The sequence below is a fragment of the Salvia splendens genome, chromosome 7 (assembly GCF_004379255.2).
Source record: "Salvia splendens isolate huo1 chromosome 7, SspV2, whole genome shotgun sequence".
NCBI classification, from domain to species: Eukaryota; Viridiplantae; Streptophyta; class Magnoliopsida; order Lamiales; family Lamiaceae; genus Salvia; species Salvia splendens.
The window spans coordinates 20,910,573-20,931,007 of NC_056038.1; the positions used below are offsets into that span (position 1 = coordinate 20,910,573).

A 20,435-nucleotide genomic window follows, 5' to 3' on the forward strand; every position below is an offset into this window, starting at 1 on the left:
TTTAGCACAATGTTTGTATTTTGAATATAGTTTGTAATGTGTACAATGTATGTATTTTGTCACACGGTGTGTGTATTAAGTGTATAGTGTACTAACTGTGTGTATTTTGTGTATAATGTACTAACTGTGTGTATTTTGTGCTTATGTGTGAAGTGAGTGTACTTTGTATAAGTTTATGTAGTTTTTGCAATGTGTGTATTTGTAGTTCATGTATTTTGTTTTTGTGTGTAAACTGTGTGATTATTTGTAGTGTGTGCAATCTGTTTGTGTTTGTAGTGCATGTATTTTTTTTATGTTTGTAGTGTGTAGTGTATGTGTTTTACGCAGTCTGCTTTGTGAGTATTGTGTAGTATATGTGTTTTACGTAATGTGTGTAGTGTATATGTTTCATAAAATATTAGAGTTCATAATTTAATTTATTACATCATAAAAATAAAATGAAATTTGATATATAATATATAAATAATAATTGAGTTTGCTGTTTTGATTTTAAAATTTAATTTATATTTTAATTTTTTACTTTTTAAATTTGTAATTTCTAAAATTTTAATTTTTTGTAATATTACAGTTGAACTCTATAGAAATAGAATCTCATCAAAATTTATAATATAGTGACATTAATATAACCTCCAAATGAAACTTTGTTTTGCTACATATATAATATTAGAAAAATATTCAAAACCACAAAAATAGTACCAAAATATATTAATCGATTATGGTTTATGTAATATTTTTTTATAGATATTTTAATGTAATTTAGTTAGACATTTCGAACATGCAACATTTATTTATTGGGAGCACTATGATGCCACCATATATAGAGTAACACCATACCACCAATATAGTCCACTAGATCTGGAAATCCAATGCTCATGATTAAATCCCGCACACAGAGTAAATGTTGTTATCTAATGGATTAGGAATTGTTGTCGGGGCTAATTTAGTCATTTCGAAAAATTTAAAGTTGAATCATATTTGGAACACCCCAAAATTTTTGGGGGTTAATTCTTGCGTATCAATTTGAGAAAATAGCAGGACTCTCACCCAACTCCACCATTAATCTGCATCGACTCCTATCTCTCCCCAATCCTCCTCTTCTCTAAAAACCCTAAATCTTTCTCGACTCTTTCTCTCTCCCCTCAATCCTCCTGTACATGTCACACACTGCACACATTTCACACACTACACACATTACACACACGTCACACACTGCACACATTTCGCACACTACACATATTTCACACACTAAACACATTTCACACACTACACGCACTGCACACACTTCACACACTTCACACACTACACACACTTCAACATTTCACACATTTCAATCATTTGATTTTTGAGTATTTTTTTCTACTTTTAGATTTTCTTGATCCGAACCGAACCGCATTGGATAATTGAAATTTTCAAAAAGTTTAAACTCAACTAACAAAAAACCTAAAAAATTGAACCAAATTTGAAATTTCAGTTTGTGAATAGTGTGTGTGCAGTGTGTGTATTTTATGTATAGTGTGTGTATTTTGTGTAAAATGTGTTTAGTGTGTGTGTTTTGTATGTAATGTGTGTAGTATGTATATTTTGTGTTTAGTGCATGTAGTATGTTTATTTTATGTATATCGTGTGTGTAGAGTGTGCAATGTGTGAAATGTTTTTTTTGTATAGTGCGTGAACAATGTGTATTTTATTTATAGTGTACGTAGTGTGTGTAGTGTGTGTATTTTGAGCTGAGCATGTGTGTGTATTTTTTTGTAAAATGCGTGTAGTGTGTGGAATGTGTGTATTTTATATATAATGTGTGTAGTCTGCGTGTAGTGTGTATTTTTTATAAAATATGTGTATTGCGTGTATATTGTGTGCAATGTGTACTTTATGTGCAGTGTATGTATTTTGTGTAGTGTGTGTATTTTGTGTATGGTGTGTTCCGCGTGTGTATGGTGTGTATAGTGTGTTTGTAATGTGTGTAGTGTGTGTATTTTGTGTATAGCGTGTGTATAGTGTGCAGTGTGTGAAGTGCGTATTTTGTGTAAAGTGTGTGTGAGTGCGTATTTTGTGTAAAGTGTGTGTGAGTGCGTATTTTGTGTATAGGGAGGCGTCGGCCTTCCTCGTTTTTCCCCGATTCAAAATCGGACTCAAATCTTACCGGCCCCCGGCCTCGCTCCTGATTCGCGAGCGTCAAATGGCTTTTCTCCGAGACCTCTCTCTCTCGGTAGCCGGTGCCTCCGTCGTCGTCTCTCCATCGTTGACCCTATGCTTTCGGAGGAGAAGCAGGAACGCCGCACCGCTGTCGCTCGTCGAGTCCGCGCTCCCTCCGGCTGCCCTTGGCAAGAGCCGTCCCTCACCCATGCTAAGTCTCCGTTCACTCCTCGTTCTAGTTCTTAAATTTCATTCTATTGAAGTTTGTATGGGATCTAGTAGCATTAGAAATTCTAATTTGAGTAAAGTTTGTGGTTTCTGATCAAGTGATGGTATATGATAGCTCTGTTAATGTGTGTATGATAAGCTCCTACTTCCTATGTTATACCTGAGCTAAACGAGCAGGGGTGTGTGGAGGTTTCACTACTTCATCTTACTCCATCATTCTGTCCCATTATGAATGATGACGGCTCTAAATTCTTACTTGATGATATGGTGTTCAAACTGAGTTCCAAATGGAGTGGGGTTTACCTTCGCTGCTTGATGAACGAGGCTATTCTAATCTCCGGTCACCGAGAGCTCCACTCCCTCTCTATGCGTGGCTGGAGGTTTGGTGTGTGTGGTGGGGGAAAACTTGTTGCATATGGAGGGGGATTTTATAGGCTCTCTTGTGTACCTAGAGTTTGTTAGCACTCTTGACAGAGATGTACTCTGAATCCCTGACTCCTTTCTAACAGATTCTAGTTGTTTATGAGGTGTGTACTCGTGAATTGAATGTGGCTGCTCCCTCCTCACTCGGCAGCCTACTGCGGGATCTCACTCCCTCCCCCTTTTCCAACCCCCCTACTGACTTCGGGTACGGTTTTGCAGGTGGACTGAAACTGACATGGTTGGCTGGAGTGCAGGGTGTTGCTGCAGCCTCTCCTCCCTCGCTGGACGCGCGGCAGCCTTGGCCGCAGAGTGCAGTCCGGTGCAGGGTGGTCTGCCATCTCATAGAAAGGTAGTACTACCCTTTTCCCTTTAGTCGTAAGTTGCTGCTCCCTTTCCCTGCTTTCCTTGGCTTACTTGTTTGTGTTTTGCAGGGAAGAGACTATCCATCGCCGGCGATTAGCACGTTGCCTCGGCCCATCGCCCGTCGACAGTCGAGGCAGCAACCGGTGCTAAATGTGCCGAAGCTAGTTCTCTCTTCTTTCTCGTATTGTAATAGAGTAGCTCTACGTGTAAACTTTCTTCAACATGTAATAGTTAGTTGGTGTGTTTTCGTTTTTCCTTTATTTCTATCATTCTCATTGTAATTCAATACATAGCTTAAGACTTTCATATATTGTATTTCGTTCGTTTAAGAAATACACACATACTCTTCCGCTCCATTTGAGCTTATCTTCTTTCTTTAAATTTCTAGTTTTGGTATTCCTCACAATTCGCATCGCATTTCTCAAGAGTCTAAGGATCGTACTCATTAATTAATCGAAAAGATGAAATTGTTCTTTTTCCCCACTTTATTTCAAAGTCTCAAAAATAAAGGTCGCGGCTATTACATTAATTCTAGCAATTACCATGATCTCCTTAATTCTTGCTGATTTGGCTACTGATTATAATTCGCCACATGTCGTGGTCCACGTGTGTAGACCTTCCAAGGAAGATTGGCATCGCATATCCTCTTCATCCACCCATGTTGCCTCATCCGCTGATAATCCAACCCATTGCACTAACACTTGAGCAACTGAGACACTGTCCCTCATAACTGAACGACGATCCAGGACCAGCTCTGGTAAATAGGGTGAATCCACACACAAGAGATCCTCAAGGAGAGATGGTTTAGGGTTTAGGGTTCAACAACAGTCGCCCCAATAGCTTTCTTAAGAAGGGAGACATGGAAAACTGGGTGAATGTGAGACTCAGGAGGTAGTTGTCACTCTCCCCACCACACTAAAGGGACCGAAGTAGCGTGGTGCAGGCTTACGATTCTTTGAACAAAACAAGTCGACTGGCGATATGGCCGGAACTTGAGATAGACCAGATCTCCAACATCAAATTCTTCGTGGCGGCGATGTCTATTTGCTGAACGTAGCATTTTCTGTTGTGCTCTCTCAAGATGAAAACGTAGGTGAGCTAACGACTCATCACATGCACGCAGATCTTCTGCAACAACATTAACTCTGACCTCTCCTGGCAGAAAGCTTTGAATAGTGGGGGGAGGACGACCATACATCACTTCGAACGGAGTAATATGAGCAGCCGTTTGAAAGCTAGAATTATAGCAATATTCAGCCCACACAAGCCATTGCTCCATTGTTTAGGCCGCTCTGAAGAGAAGCGGTGTAAGTATGTCTCCAGACAACGATTGAGGACTTCAGTTTGTCCATCAGTTTCGGGATGATAGGCAGAAGTCATCTGGAGTGAAGTGCCAGAGAATCGGAATAATTCTTGCAAAAATGAACTGAGAAAAATCGGATCTCGATCTGTTACAATAGAAGTGGGCAGTCCGTGCAGCCGCACAATTTCTCTAGTAAAGAGATCAGTAACTTGACGAGCAGTAAAGGGATGACGGAGACCCAAAAATTGGCATATTTTGAGAACCTATCCACAACGACCAGCACGCAGTCCACACTTCCTGCCCTGGGCAACCCCGTTATAAAATCAATGCTGATGTCATCCCAAATCCTTGAAGGGATCAGAAATGGTGTAAGCTGGCCAGCAGGGGCGCGTGTGTCATACTTGTTCTTTTGGCAGATTGCACAAGCAACGAATTTGGTAACATGCTTACCATACCAGGCCAATACACATTAGCAGCAAGTTGGCGATAAGTGCGATAAGCCCCAGCACGGCGACCTAGGAGATATGGTCTCCAATGTTGGATAGCGAGCACGAGGGCCATCAATTCTTTTTCATAGGCAGATTTGGAGGGAAGGTGTGGAGAGATTGTCTTGCTAAAGTAGGCAACGGGTTGATTCTCTTGCATCAGAACAGCACCGAGGCATCACATTCCACAATGAAATCTTTTGAAAAATCTGGCATTCGGAGCAAGGGAGCTGTGGTGAGAGCAAGCTTGAGATTTTGAAAAGCTTCATCTGCCTCCTTCGTCCACTGAAACTTCTTGCCATCGGGTTTCTTTAACAAGGTTGTGAGAGATGCAGCAATTTTACCATAGTCACGAATGAAACTGCGATAATAGTTGGTTAAGCCAAGGAACCCTCTTATGCCGCGCACTGTTGATGGAGTCGGCCAGCGCATGACAACGGCTATCTTCATAAGATCCATACGTACTCCCTCGAATGACACAATATGCCCCAGATATTCTACATGTTGACGCCCCAAAATGTATTTCTTTGGATTAAGTATCGGGGCATGATCGTACAGGAGCTAAAAGACTTGATGGAGATGACCAATATGTTCTTCCCACGTACGGCTGTAGACGAGGATATCATCAAAAACGACTAGAACAAAATTTTGAAGAAATGGTCGAAAAAAATCGTTCATGAGGCTCTGAAATGTGGCTGGTGTGTTCGTCTATCCGAACGGCATAACAAGGAATTCATAGTGGCCTGAATGGGTACGGAAGCCAATCTTAGCCACATCTGATGGAGCCACACGAATCTGATGATAGCCGGCACGAAGATCGAGTTTACTAAACCATTGTGAACCGTGTAATTCATCCAATAATTCTTGGATCACCGGGATGGGATACTTGTTTGGCACGGTCCTTTTATTAAGTTCGCGATAATCAACACAAAATCGCCAGGACTCATCTTTCTTCCGGACAAAGAGTACTGGACTTGAATATGGGCCTGTACTCGGTTTTATAATCCCTGCGGCCAGCATCTCCGAGACCAACTTCTCTATTTCTTCCTTTTGTGTGTGGTTATAACGATAGGGTCGGACCGACATTGGTTTCGATCCTGGTTGCAGCGTGATGCGATGATCCGTCGTGCAATGGGGTGGCAGCGAGGTGGTTGCGGTAGAGATCCGGAAATAGCCGAAAATGCTATCACGTACTTTAAATACAATAATAACAATCATTCAACCAAATATGCACATTATAATACACACGATGCAATGCAATATTGCAATTGATGCATTGCAATATTTGTTGATAAACAATACTGCAATATTGTAAATGATGCACATCAATATATAACTAACAATTCTGCAATATCAGTATCACATATATAACCAGCACAACTCAGTAGTACAGTTTTGGCATGCAACTAAACAAATTTGTAACAATGTTATATATGAAACTAGAATTCCAAGATGCTCATCACAATACAAATGAATGCAAGATAGGGTATAATGATGCACTACAATGTTGTAAATGAGCACTGCAATATTTGGTGATAAACAATACTGCATAAATGACGCACTGTAATGTAAGTATATCAAATCAATAAAGTCAATGCAGCGGAAACAATAAAACAAGCAAGCAACAACAACCAAATCAATACAGTACATCAAACCAAAACAATACGGAAATGTATAGCAAATCGTACAACAATATAGCGGAAACAATAAAGCAAGCAAGCAACAACCACACAAGCAATATACACAAAAAAATCCAATCCCCCTAGCTCAAGTGGTTGAGGAGGGTGGCAAGGATACCGCGCCATCCTGGAGGTCTCGAGTTCGACTCTTGGATGACGCATCTTGGAATTAATTTCCCATGTGGGCCTAAACAAGGCTTGTTGCCTTGGGGCTTTGCAAGCTTACGGGCCTGGACCCGTCTGAGGGTGGACAACTTATGGGCCTGGACCCGTCTGAGGGTGGACAACTTGCGTGCCTGGACCCGTCTGGGGGAGGCTACACAATACTCTAATACCTTCCGTTCCATAGGAATACAGGTATTTCATTTTGAGCACTCATTTTTAAAAAATGATAATAAATTATTAAAGTAGAGAAAGAGTAAAGTAAGATAGAAAATAGTGTAGAGAAGGTATCTACCATATTCTCTATTTTACTTTACTATTTCTCTACTTTAACTATTTATTATCATTTTTCCAAAACGAGTGCTCAAAATGAAATGCCTCTATTACTGTGGAACATAGAGAGTACAAAATTCACGCACTGCGCACTCATATAAACAACTTCATGCATCGAAAACACATACAGATTACATATATTGCACATAATATGCACACAAAATACAACCAACCCACACTTCAGATATACAAGCACAATACACAAAATACAGAAAATGCACAACACACACTATATACAAAATACAAAGTACGCTACACAAAAAATACACATATTACACTATGCACAAAATACATGAACTTCAAACACATAAACACGTAGCACACTATATACAAAATAAGACAACGCTACACACTACACAAAATACACGCAATATGCACTACACACTATACACAAAATACACACACTAGATTTGGTATACACAGGCAACACATACTACCCACATTGCACACACTATAAACAAAATACACACTGCAAACACATACACATTGCACATACTATTAAAACTAACAAAGAATACACATACTTCATCCGCAAACACAAAATCACAGTTCATACGCAGTACACAAAACACAAACACTACATACACTATGCGCATTACATACACTACAAAACACATACACTACACACGAAATATACAAACTGAACACACACACACTATATACACTACATATGTAATATCCGAAAGTTTATAATTTTTTTTTTTATTTTTTTTTATTTCTTTTTACTTAATGGATGATTTTGTGTAATATATGGTGTGGAAAATCTTAATTGATTTATATTATTGTTGTGGATGTGATATTATTTACCTAAGCTTTTTGTAAAGGGGGATAATTAATTAAGTCATGGGTTAAATTACTCCTAATTAATTAATTTCTTTTCCTCTCCCTCTCCCTCTCTCTTTTTCGAAAACCCCTCCCCCTCTCCCACAAATTTCTCAACCTCCCCACTCCCACAACAACCGTTACTCTCTCTTTTCTCTCATCTCTCCCTCTCACTATCGGTTTCTCTCATCTCTCCCTCATAATCGTTTTCTCTCCTCTCTCTCTCGCTATCGTCCTCTCGCCGGTAAGTTCTCCCTCCTTCTCCCTCTCGGTTCTCTTTCCCTCTCACTCCCTCTCATTTATTTCTTGGTTTCGTCAAGGTATCTCTCTCGTACCGAATTTGGAAGCGGAGTAGGGAAAGCTTTTGATCTACGTTTGAACTATCCGGGAAAGGTAACCCAAGACCCTAACTCTTAATAATTTCGAAAAAAAAAACATGCATGTAGGACGTTTTTGGATGGTTTAGATGCTGAATAGGTTTTGTGGCTATGTGTTTGTGTTGAACATGTTTTTGGTGATAACTGACAGTGGGTTCCGACCCCTTTTTGACTGAGCAAACGATCTCTTTTTGATACAAATTTTTAACTGTATAAACTTGGATGTGTCTTGGGTGTGGTGTGTAAATTTCAGCTTCTTTGGAGGTTTGGTGATTTTATAATGATTTTTGTAAGTGAACTGCGCTTTTCTGATGGATGTATGTTTTTGGGTGATGTATTTATGTGCAATGGGTGTGAATCTGAGTGTGTGGTCTTTGGGATGTATGTGGGTGTGTTTGGCCAAGAGATGGCTCGGGGAAAACAGCGTTTGGTTCAGGTGGTTTGTGTGTGTTGGCCGAGAGAGATGCCGAGACAGGTGCCGAGCCAATGCCGAGACAGGTGCCGCGCCAGGTGCCGAGCCAGATGCCGAGACAGACGCCGAGCCAGTGCCGAGCCAGGCGGCCGAGACGGTTGGCCGAGGTGCCGAGCCAGGCGGCCGAGACGGTCGGCCGAGGTGCCGAGCCAGGCGGCCGAGACGGTCGGCCGAGGTGCCGAGCCAGGCGGCCGAGACGGTCGGCCGAGGTGCCGAGCCAGGCGGCCGAGACAGTCGGCCGAGGTGCCGAGCCAGGCAGCCGAGACGGTCGGCCGAGACACCGAGCCAGGCGGCGAGACAGCCGGCCGAGGTGCCGAGCCAGGCGGCCGAGACACCGAGTCAGGCCGAGGCGCCGATCCTTTTTCCGAACCTTTTCCGAGCCAAGTGAGCCGTTTGCACAGTGAGGGTATACCGGGAGTACGGGTGTTTCGGGTGTGTGTCGTGTGCGCGTCGTGGGTGCGTGGTATGCGTGTCGGGTGCGTGCGTGGTGTGTTTCGGACGTGTGTTTTTGTGTGTTTGACTTATAAGATGTTGTTAAGTGTGTGTACGTGTAACGTGCTAGATGTTGAAGTCATCCACGTAGGAATCATGCATTGTCGTTTAAACCCCGTCTTTCTTGACTCTAATTATGATATCTATTTATCTTTCAAAAGGGTGATCTTTTACGAGGAAATTGTGGTTGAAGAAGGGAACTATTTAAAAGCTAAGCAATTGAGGTGGGCTTTTCTACCCTACTATTTTGTGGGTTATCTTTAATACGGACGTTGTTCCGGAAATGTTTATGGAGATGAACTGTTTGTCTTGCCAACTGTTTTGTTTTGAAACCTATCTGAAGTGGTTTACCACATATGTTTAATCGAATTCGGGTCTGTTGGGCTGCGAACCCTCAGGCTAGTGTACACGAGATCGGGAGCCATCTGAGAGCAAGTTGGCCGGTCTAGTTGACCTGGGGTGTGGCCACGCCCCTTGTCACCCGTTGGATCAGATAGTGTATGATGGTGGGAATAAGGGTGGCAATATCTGAAAATGACTGCGCAGTCGAAGTTATGAAATATGTTTTAGTGTACTTGGGTTATTTTCTTTACACTTAAAACCCCAAGGTTACACTGTTATGGCATGACAAACTATGATTTTGGCGTGTGTCCACTGAGTGCAATAAGTACTCAGCCCTGCATGTTGTTTTCTTAATGTGCAGGTTGAGCGACGATGGGGATGACGGATGTTGAGCAATTAAAGTCAAAATTGTGTTTTTACTTTGCCTTTTGGATGGTGTCGTGTCGTCATACCCGGCATTATCTATCTCTTGGTCTGTTCCGCTGCTTTGTAATCCGATACAATGTTTTCATTTAAACTCTGTTTACTTTAACTTTAGAAATGTCGCTACAGTACATTGTTTTGAAGTGAACTTCCTCTAATTAAACGTTTTCGGGTCAAGTATTCTTGTTCTCCCCTTTCTTCCCCGCTTCTTTATTCCTCCCCTAGTCGCGGTCCACCGTACTTCCTATCCTTAGGAAATGCGGGCGTGACAGAGTGGTATCAGAGCCTAGGTTTTCTTTCTGCTCTGGATCCAAGAGTCTTTTTCTGTTTTGAGTAAGTTTTCAAAAGTGTCATTTGCTCAACATCCGACTCATCGCACTCAACCTGAAATGAGGTAATGAAAATTTTGAATTTTTGGAAAGTATATGGAAGTGGAGGAAATTGTGATTTTGGGTTTTGAAAATGATTTTTGGAAAGTTTAAGTAAATATTGATGCATGTGGAAGGGTACAAAGTGATGTGAAAAGTTGGAAATTATGAGAGTTATGAACTGTTATTGTGTGTTGAATTTATATGAAAGCATGTGGCTGATGTGTGATGCTATGATGACGTGAATGTTGATGTGAGCTTTTACGTGTGAATGTGTTGGCCTTTTGAATGATTGAACTTAGACGTGAGAGGTTTCACTAGTGCTTCTTGGACCTATAGTAGATAAGGACTTTTGGCCTTTGAACACCAGCGGGCTTGGAATTAGAACAGTGATACGTCTGCATACACATATCTCTCTCTTCTTCGATTATGCACCCTGTTTTTATATGCGAGGCGATTGTTTCTGTTTTTCTATAGATGGCGCGTATGTTCCGAACCCCGCGACGGAGTGATCGTGATAGACTTAGGGCACAGAGGGTGCTCAGAGAGTATAGAGTGTATCGAAAGAAGGATCACATACCGTTGATTGAGTTCGTAGCGCACTTCGACACCCTCTGGAGGGCAGCTCAGGAGTTCGGAGTGACAGAGCATGACGGCATTGAGAAGCTAATAGAATTGCTCCCTGACAGCTGGAAGGAGTGGGCTGAAAGAACGGCGAGGAGGTACACGTGGCATGAGCCCGTTACCGATGACATGGTGGGCGACATGGCTGGCTTTCGGAAGGCCGTGTATTGTGCATTGGTAGACTCTCGCGAGGAGCAGGCCCCACAGGATGTGCAAGAGAGGATCGTGTATCAGGACAAGTACGTGAGTATGTACGAGGATGAGCAAGGGTTTGAAGACGACTATGAGGAGGAACCCGAGGAGGCTCCGCAAGGGAACCCCGAGGAGGACGATGACGAAGACCCGGAGGAAGGGCCTATGGATGAGGATGATCGAGTCGTAGTCTAGAAATAGAATAGTTGATGTCTTGTTAGTTTTGTTTTAGTACGATCTGCTCTTGGGAAACAACGTTTGACCTTCTTTCTTTTAATGAGGATTTGGATTTGATTTATATCCTATGTGTTGCATCTTACTACATGAAGATTATGAGAAAATTTGAGAAAGTGGTAATTTTGGATGAGAATTGTAGTAACACTTTTTGGATATTGAATCAGAATGCCGCCAAGACGTGGACGCCACCCACGACAAGGACCCAACGCTGAGGCACCACCTCCACCACCACCTCCACCCCCGCCTCAGCAAGAAAGATTTATAGTTACGTTCTCCAGGCAGAATCCCCCTAAATTCGATGGACAGGGAGATCCCTCAAAAGCCGAAGAGTGGATACGCGACCTCGAGCGTATTTTCAGGGTCATGGAGTGCACAGATAGGGAGCGCATTGCTTGCGCCACCTTTCAACTGTCAGGTGATGCCGATTACTGGTGGGAGACTCGGCAAAGAACTATGAATCCTGCACGCTTGGAAGCGTTAACATGGGAGGAGTTTAAAATGGAGATTGATAACAAGTATGTCCCAAAGACGTACAGACGGGCCAAGGTGGTAGAATTCCACACGCTGAGCCAAGGTCGAATGACTGTAACTGAGTACGACCGAGCCCTCGCACAGATGGCACGATATGCGCCCGAGTTGATGGACACCGACGAGAAATGGGCGGTGAAGTTCCGGGCCGGGCTCAAGGATGAGATAAAGGCCGCATTGGCTTGTCGAGGAGAACTCTCCTACTCAGAGATCTTGACTTGTGCACTGGACGTGGAAGATGCACTCCCTAAACCAAAAGTGGTGGCGACAACAAACGCGACACCCCTACAAGCTCAGTCAGGTCATCAAGAGAAGAGGAGGTGGGATGGTGATCACACTCAGTCTGGTGGCAAGAGGCCACAACACATGAAGAACCCACCCTACAATGGCGGGAGACAGAATACCTATCACCCGAGGGCAAGCTTTCCGCCGAGGAACCCTCAATGTGGAAGATGCTTCAAGTACCACACCGGAGAGTGTCGAGACCCTAGATGCTTCAGCTGTGGTGGAAGTGGCCATTACTTCCGAAGTTGCCCAAATAAGAACATGGGAACGGGGACGAGACAGAACCAGTTAGGCTTCCGTCCACCATCCCAGGCACTACCTGCACCTCAACCGCAACAACGCCGCCAAGGCCTGCCGTCGCAAGCAAGAGCCTACGCCTTGAAGGGGAAGCAACCGGCAAACGGGAAAGAAACCTTTGGGCAAGGAAACTTGGCAGGTATGGGCACACTTCTCAACACGCCTATAGTTGTCTTGTTTGATACGGGTGCATCGCATTCCTTTATATCAACTTCTTGTGTGGATACATTAGGATTACCTACTGTTAAGACCGAACCCACTATGAGTGTGACCTCACCTGTAGGCGGGACTATAGATATATCCCGATCTTGTGCGTGTGTGAACTTTGGAATAGGTGAACTCAGTTTGTTGGCTCATAATTTGCAAGTAATGACGATAGGTAGCGTAGACATAATCTTGGGTATGGATTGGTTAGCGGAGAACCACGTTACCCTTCATTGTAGAGAAAGGGAAATTTCGTTTGAAACCCCGGGAAAAGAGCCGACGAAGTTTTACGGTTTCTCAATGAGCCGACGCAAGTCCATTGTCTCCGCGCAGCAAGCCACTACAATGATGAGGAAGGGATGTCCAGCGTACCTTGTTTATTTGAATGGGGAGGAGAAGAAAGACAGGAAGATAGAAGATGTGGCGATAGTGAGTGAATATCCCGATGTCTTCCCCGATGCTTTGCCGGGACCCCCACCCGACAGGCAGGTAGAATTCACGATCGATCTGGAGCCCGGATCGGCACCAATATCCAAAGCACCTTATAGGATGGCGCCAAAAGAGTTGGAGGAGCTTAAGGTGCAACTACAAGAGCTACTGGAATTGGGATTCATTAGACCTAGCGTGTCGCCATGGGGAGCACCAGTGTTGTTTGTAAAGAAAAAGGATGGAACGATGAGGATGTGCATCGACTATCGAGAGCTAAACAAACTGACGCTGAAGAACAAGTATCCACTACCAAGGATAGACGACTTGTTTGACCAACTTCGAGGGGCAGGAGTCTTCTCTAAGATGGATTTGAGGTCTGGGTACCATCAGCTGAGGGTTCGGCGAGAAGATGTACCCAAGACGGCTTTTCGAACAAGGTATGGTCATTATGAGTTCGTTGTGATGCCTTTTGGACTGACGAACGCCCCGGCAGTGTTCATGGACCTTATGAACCGCGTGTTCCATCCGTATTTGGATCGGTTTGTTCTAGTTTTCATCGATGATGTGCTCATTTACTCAAAGAACGCGGAGGAGCACAAAGAGCACCTGAGGACCGTCCTAGCAACTCTAAGGGACGAGAAACTATATGCCAAGTTCAGTAAATGCGAGTTTTGGCTCAAGGAAGTTAATTTTCTTGGACATGTAGTAACCTCAGATGGAATTCGTGTAGACCCGGCCAAGGTGGAAGCTGTGCAGGAATGGAAGTCGCCTTCTACACAAAATGAAATTCGAAGCTTCTTAGGACTGGCGGGCTATTATCGAAGATTCATTGAGGGATTCTCGAAGATAGCCAGGCCAATGACACAACAACTGAAAAAGGGAGCCAAGATGAATTGGACACCAGAATGTGAGGCGAGCTTTCAGTTGTTGAAGGAGAAATTGACCACCGCACCAATTCTAGCTGTGCCGGAGTCAGGGACTGACTATGCGGTGTATACGGATGCGTCGAAGGTGGGACTTGGATGTGTGCTTATGCAGAAGGGGAAAGTGATTGCATATGCATCGAGACAATTGAAGCCCCATGAGCTGAACTATCCGACACATGACTTAGAACTGGCAGCCGTGGTACATGCACTGAAGATCTGGAGACATCATCTCTATGGAGTCCGTTGTGAGATATATACGGACCATAAGAGTCTAAAGTACTTCTTTGAGCAAAAGGAGTTGAACATGCGCCAACGTAGGTGGCTCGAGTTGGTGAAGGACTACGATTGTGGTATAAATTACCATCCGGGAAAAGCAAACGTAGTGGCCGATGCCCTTAGTAGGAAGTCTCAATCTCAGCTGGCCACCTTTCTTACTATCGAGGAGAGTTTAATCCAAGAGTTCAGTAAGATGCGGTTGGAAGTAGTGAGAATGCCCGAGACTGTGGAAGGAATAATAGCCACATTGGTGATGGAACCCGACTTAAGAGCCAGAATTGTGGAAACCCAACGGCGAGATACGTTACTAGAGAAGATTCGCTCAGAAGTGAGGACGGGTAAACCCGGAAACTTTCGTGAGGCAGCGGATAATGGTCTCACATACAAGGGAAGGTTGTGTGTGCCTAAGGATGAAGGCCTGAGGATCGAAATCATGAGAGAAGCACATGAAACCCCATACGCTGCACACCCAGGAAGCACCAAGATGTATCAAGACTTGAAGAGGCAATTTTGGTGGAACGGTATGAAAAAGCATGTTGCAGCTTTTGTGGAGAGATGCCTAGCATGTCAACAAGTAAAGGCGCTACACCAACGGCCCTATGGGAGATTGCAACCCCTCGAGATTCCGGAATGGAAGTGGGAACATATTGCAATGGACTTTGTGACAGGACTGCCAAAATCCCAGCGAGAAAACACTGTGATTTGGGTGATTATAGATCGTCTCACCAAATCTGCTCATTTTGTACCGGTTCGTGCTACCTATGGATCCAACCAGTTGGCTAAGATATATGTGCGGGAGATTATACGCTTGCATGGAGTACCAGCGACAATTACATCCGATCGCGATGCCAAATTTACTTCTAGGTTTTGGACGAGCCTGCAGCGCGAGTTGGGGACTAAGTTGAATTTTAGTACTGCCTTCCACCCACAAACCGGTGGGCAGTCAGAGAGAACGATTCAAGCCTTAGAGGATATGCTGCGAGCCGTGGTGCTAGATCGAGGTGTAGGTTGGGAAGAAGTGTTGCCATTGGTTGAGTTCGCGTACAACAATAGTTACCAGGCGACTATCAAGATGGCTCCATACGAGGCATTGTATGGAAAGAAGTGTAGATCGCCACTTTATTGGGATGAAGTGGGTGAGAGAAGAATTCTCGGACCAGACTCTATAGAGGAGATGATAGAGATTGTCCGACAAATCCGTGGGAGGATCAAGGAGGCACAGGATCGACAGAAATCATATGCGGATGTTCGAAGGACCGATTTACAATTTGAAGTCGGAGAAAAGGTCTTTCTGAAAGTTTCCCCTTCTAAAGGAATAATTCGTTTTGGAGTGAAAGGAAAGCTGAGACCCCGATTTATCGGGCCGTACGAGATTTTGGATAGAGTCGGCGTGGTAGCATACAGATTGGCCCTACCACCAAGCTTTGGGAATGTGCACAACGTCTTCCATGTGTCCCAATTGAGGAAGTACGTGTTTGACCCCACACACATAGTTCACCAAGAAGAGATGATGGTTCTAAATCCCGATCTAAGTTATGAGGAGAAGCCCGAGGCCATTTTGGATCGAAGGGTGCAAGAATTGAGGAATAGGTCAATTGCTTCGGTGAAAGTACAGTGGAGGAATCATGGAGTCGAAGAAGCAACTTGGGAATTAGAAGATAGGATGAGAGAGAAGTTTCCGGAGCTGTTTGAGTGATCTAGACAAATTTCGAGACGAAATTTTGTTAAGGTGGGAGGAATGTAATATCCGAAAGTTTATAATTTTTTTTTTTATTTTTTATTTATTTCTTTTTACTTAATGGATGATTTTGTGTAATATATGGTGTGGAAAATCTTAATTGATTTATATTATTGTTGTGGATGTGATATTATTTACCTAAGCTTTTTGTAAAGGGGGATAATTAATTAAGTCATGGGTTAAATTACTCCTAATTAATTAATTTCTTTTCCTCTCCCTCTCCCTCTCTCTTTTTCGAAAACCCCTCCCCCTCTCCCACAAATTTCTCAACCTCCCCACTCCCACAACAACCGTTACTCTCTCTTTTCTCTCATCTCTCCCTCTCACTATCGGTTTCTCTCATCTCTCCCTCATAATCGTTTTCTCTCCTCTCTCTCTCGCTATCGTCCTCTCGCCGGTAAGTTCTCCCTCCTTCTCCCTCTCGGTTCTCTTTCCCTCTCACTCCCTCTCATTTATTTCTTGGTTTCGTCAAGGTATCTCTCTCGTACCGAATTTGGAAGCGGAGTAGGGAAAGCTTTTGATCTACGTTTGAACTATCCGGGAAAGGTAACCCAAGACCCTAACTCTTAATAATTTCGAAAAAAACATGCATGTAGGACGTTTTTGGATGGTTTAGATGCTGAATAGGTTTTGTGGCTATGTGTTTGTGTTGAACATGTTTTGGTGATAACTGACAGTGGGTTCCGACCCCTTTTTGACTGAGCAAACGATCTCTTTTTGATACAAATTTTTAACTGTATAAACTTGGATGTGTCTTGGGTGTGGTGTGTAAATTTCAGCTTCTTTGGAGGTTTGGTGATTTTATAATGATTTTTGTAAGTGAACTGCGCTTTTCTGATGGATGTATGTTTTTGGGTGATGTATTTATGTGCAATGGGTGTGAATCTGAGTGTGTGGTCTTTGGGATGTATGTGGGTGTGGTTGGCCAAGAGATGGCTCGGGGAAAACAGCGTTTGGTTCAGGTGGTTTGTGTGTGTTGGCCGAGAGAGATGCCGAGACAGGTGCCGAGCCAATGCCGAGACAGGTGCCGCGCCAGGTGCCGAGCCAGATGCCGAGACAGACGCCGAGCCAGTGCCGAGCCAGGCGGCCGAGACGGTCGGCCGAGGTGCCGAGCCAGGCGGCCTGAGACGGTCGGCCGAGGTGTCCGAGCCAGGCGGCCGAGACGGTCGGCCGAGGTGCCGAGCCAGGCGGCCGAGACGGTCGGCCGAGGTGCCGAGCCAGGCGGCCGAGACAATCGGCCGAGGTGCCGAGCCAGGCAGCCGAGACGGTCGGCCGAGACACCGAGCCAGGCGGCGAGACAGCCGGCCGAGGTGCCGAGCCAGGCGGCCGAGACACCGAGCCAGGCCGAGGCGCCGATCCTTTTTCCGAACCTTTTCCGAGCCAAGTGAGGCCGTTTGCACAGTGCGGGTATACCGGGAGTACGGGTGTTTCGGGTGTGTGTCGTGTGCGCGTCGTGGGTGCGTGGTATGCGTGTCGGGTGCGTGCGTGGTGTGTTTCGGACGTGTGTTTTTGTGTGTTTGACTTATAAGATGTTGTTAAGTGTGTGTACGTGTAACGTGCTAGATGTTGAAGTCATCCACGTAGGAATCATGCATTGTCGTTTAAACCCCGTCTTTCTTGACTCTAATTATGATATCTATTTATCTTTCAAAAGGGTGATCTTTTACGAGGAAATTGTGGTTGAAGAAGGGAACTATTTAAAAGCTAAGCAATTGAGGTGGGCTTTTCTACCCTACTATTTTGTGGGTTATCTTTAATACGGACGTTGTTCCGGAAATGTTTATGGAGATGAACTGTTTGTCTTGCCAACTGTTTTGTTTTGAAACCTATCTGAAGTGGTTTACCACATATGTTTAATCGAATTCGGGTCTGTTGGGCTGCGAACCCTCAGGCTAGTGTACACGAGATCGGGAGCCATCTGAGAGCAAGTTGGCCGGTCTAGTTGACCTGGGGTGTGGCCACGCCCCTTGTCACCCGTTGGATCAGATAGTGTATGATGGTGGGAATAAGGGTGGCAATATCTGAAAATGACTGCGCAGTCGAAGTTATGAAATATGTTTTAGTGTACTTGGGTTATTTTCTACTAGATCCACATGCACACTATACTTGCAAATGACATGCAAAATACAAATAAGATTGTCGACAGACAACATAATACTACCATTTAAGCTAAGATAAGCTCGGAGGTGATCGCCAAGTCTAAGGTATTGCAGGTGCTCAAACTCTCACCTTTTCATTAAAAAGTTACTTTCATAAAATTAATATCCATTTGTTAAAACCAGCAATTTGATCAAAAAATATCTTCAAGCACATCATTGGTGTGTTCAAATAGGCAAAAACATTTTCTAAGAAACTCAGATGTCATGTTCGAGTCTTTTCGACCTTCAATCATGAATAGCAAAGAAACCATGGCACGGAATCCATGGCACTCTAAAATTTTAAAATTAGTTGTACTGATGGAAAGCTTATAAAGTTTATCATGATGAATGACCGAAAATTTGAATCATCTGAGAAGACAACTGCCAAGCGCATTGCATTAAGTTCCAGTTGCCCCTTCGGGTTAGCTTGCTGCGGAGGGAGCATTAAACATTTTTTTTAGCAATGCAAGAACCTATACAAAACAAATGCCCATGATACCACCAAATAAGACAAAATGACAAATTGACAACTACATATGTATTGGAGGCCGATATTGCAATGCTTATTATATAGGAAATACTATAAACATTTGTTATAGACCAGATTGCGACTGAGTAATACTACAAACTAGGATTATAATAGGAAGTTAAAAATCAAAAGAAAAAGTTTGAAATGTGTCATATTTGGGTTTTCTTGATGTGTAAAATTTCTGCAGCACATTTAAGATTATTTTAGTTTCATTTTCAGTGTACAAAACTTGCTGGTTTTTCAATGTAATTGTAACAATCGATCTAAAGGGTCTGGGAATTCTTTTTCTATTATAAATGCAATGAAACATGTATATCTATCAAAGTTATAACAGAAACTGCATGATGCTTTGATTTTAGAATACCTCGAGTCCAACAAACTTTGCTATATCCTGAGTTGCTGTGTTGCTGGCCACCTCATCCAGGTAGGATACACTTTCAGCTTCACAAAAGTGCAAAAGCAACAACGGAAAAAATCAGATTTACTTTAAGAAATAAGGGGCTGTTCACACAACCACACCAAGCACAAGCACATAAAATTATTATGGTGTGCTAACTTCACCAGCAGTTGTAATATTCAAAGACATATATCCACTTATCTTAACTGGAAAGTGCACTCACAATAGATAAAGCTTTAGATTTTAGGTGGGAGATAGCATCCATGTATGAGGAAATATTGTTTGAGCCCGATAACTTAAGTTCATGCGGCCTGACCAGAATAAGAACGCCTCCATTGCCACACAACTCCTGAATTAATAAACAGGTCACAGGGAAGAAACAAATAATAAAGAAACAAAAGGGGAAAAGGAAAAAAGAGAAAGTAATCAGGAATGAAGAAATAATTCAGAGTGTTGAGGAACTTGACCAAACAAATCAAGTCAACAGATAAAATATACAGAAATCAGAGAGGCTAGAGTCCATACATTGAAATTAAATTATTTAGTGCACGAAAATTGTTTGCAAAATAAAGTAATGAAGGAAACATCCCCAATATGTAATTCAAATTATTAATTAGATTTTCCTACATGGGCCTATATAAATTTTGCAGTCACCCTGCCACTGTAGATGCAACAAGCTACACCTTATATGATGAGAGTGGCTGCCAAGATGAGGGAGAGGCAGCAACATCAAGGGGTATCTCAATTTAGTTTAGTGTCGAAATAGTTCCGACATTCAATTTTGATTGATCGATTACATTGTTTTCTTTAAATATATACTGCCATCTTTCCTATCATCTTTACAAGATAGTCTTACCTTCGTACCTTCCTATTATGCATTAAAACTCCTTTTTAGGACGCTTATTCCCTACAAAACAGTGTAAAATCATTTGCATATCATGTAAGACCCTGAACAAATTAAGTGTTATTTAAACGTGGTTTTTTATTTACATGATTTTCAAATCTTAAGTAAAAGGAAGTAAACGTTTTATATCATAAAAAAATCCTTCGTTTTCTTTTATCAAGTATAAGTTTTGTCTTACATCACTAGAATAGGTAATTACAACATCACAAGAAAAGATACATGAGATGATCTCTTACTGAAAAAATGTAGCGTTGGGCTACTCTTTTTTTCATCTGGGCTTAGAGTTCAATAAAGGAAGCTAGTCCTAAAGGTAATATAAAAAA

The 20,435-nt window shown here is 43.1% G+C and overlaps 1 protein-coding gene across 10 annotated transcripts in view; it reads right to left on the reverse strand.

Moving 5' to 3' along the window:
• The window catches only part of LOC121811540 (nodulin homeobox-like), a 65,893-nt gene that overhangs the window by 32,123 nt on the left and 13,335 nt on the right, over positions 1 to 20,435 (reverse strand). For 8 of the 10 annotated variants that reach the window (XR_006052599.1, XR_006052596.1, XR_006052593.1 and 5 more), the window contains 4 exons: positions 20,065 to 20,115; positions 19,432 to 19,557; positions 19,176 to 19,252; positions 18,357 to 18,712 (listed from right to left, as the gene is read on the reverse strand). The gene's annotated coding sequence lies outside the window, so the exon portion shown is untranslated. Of the gene's footprint in view, positions 18,756 to 19,175; positions 19,253 to 19,431; positions 19,558 to 20,064; positions 20,116 to 20,435 lie in introns of those variants that run through there. The other 2 variants (XR_006052561.1, XR_006052563.1) reach the window with 2 other exon arrangements.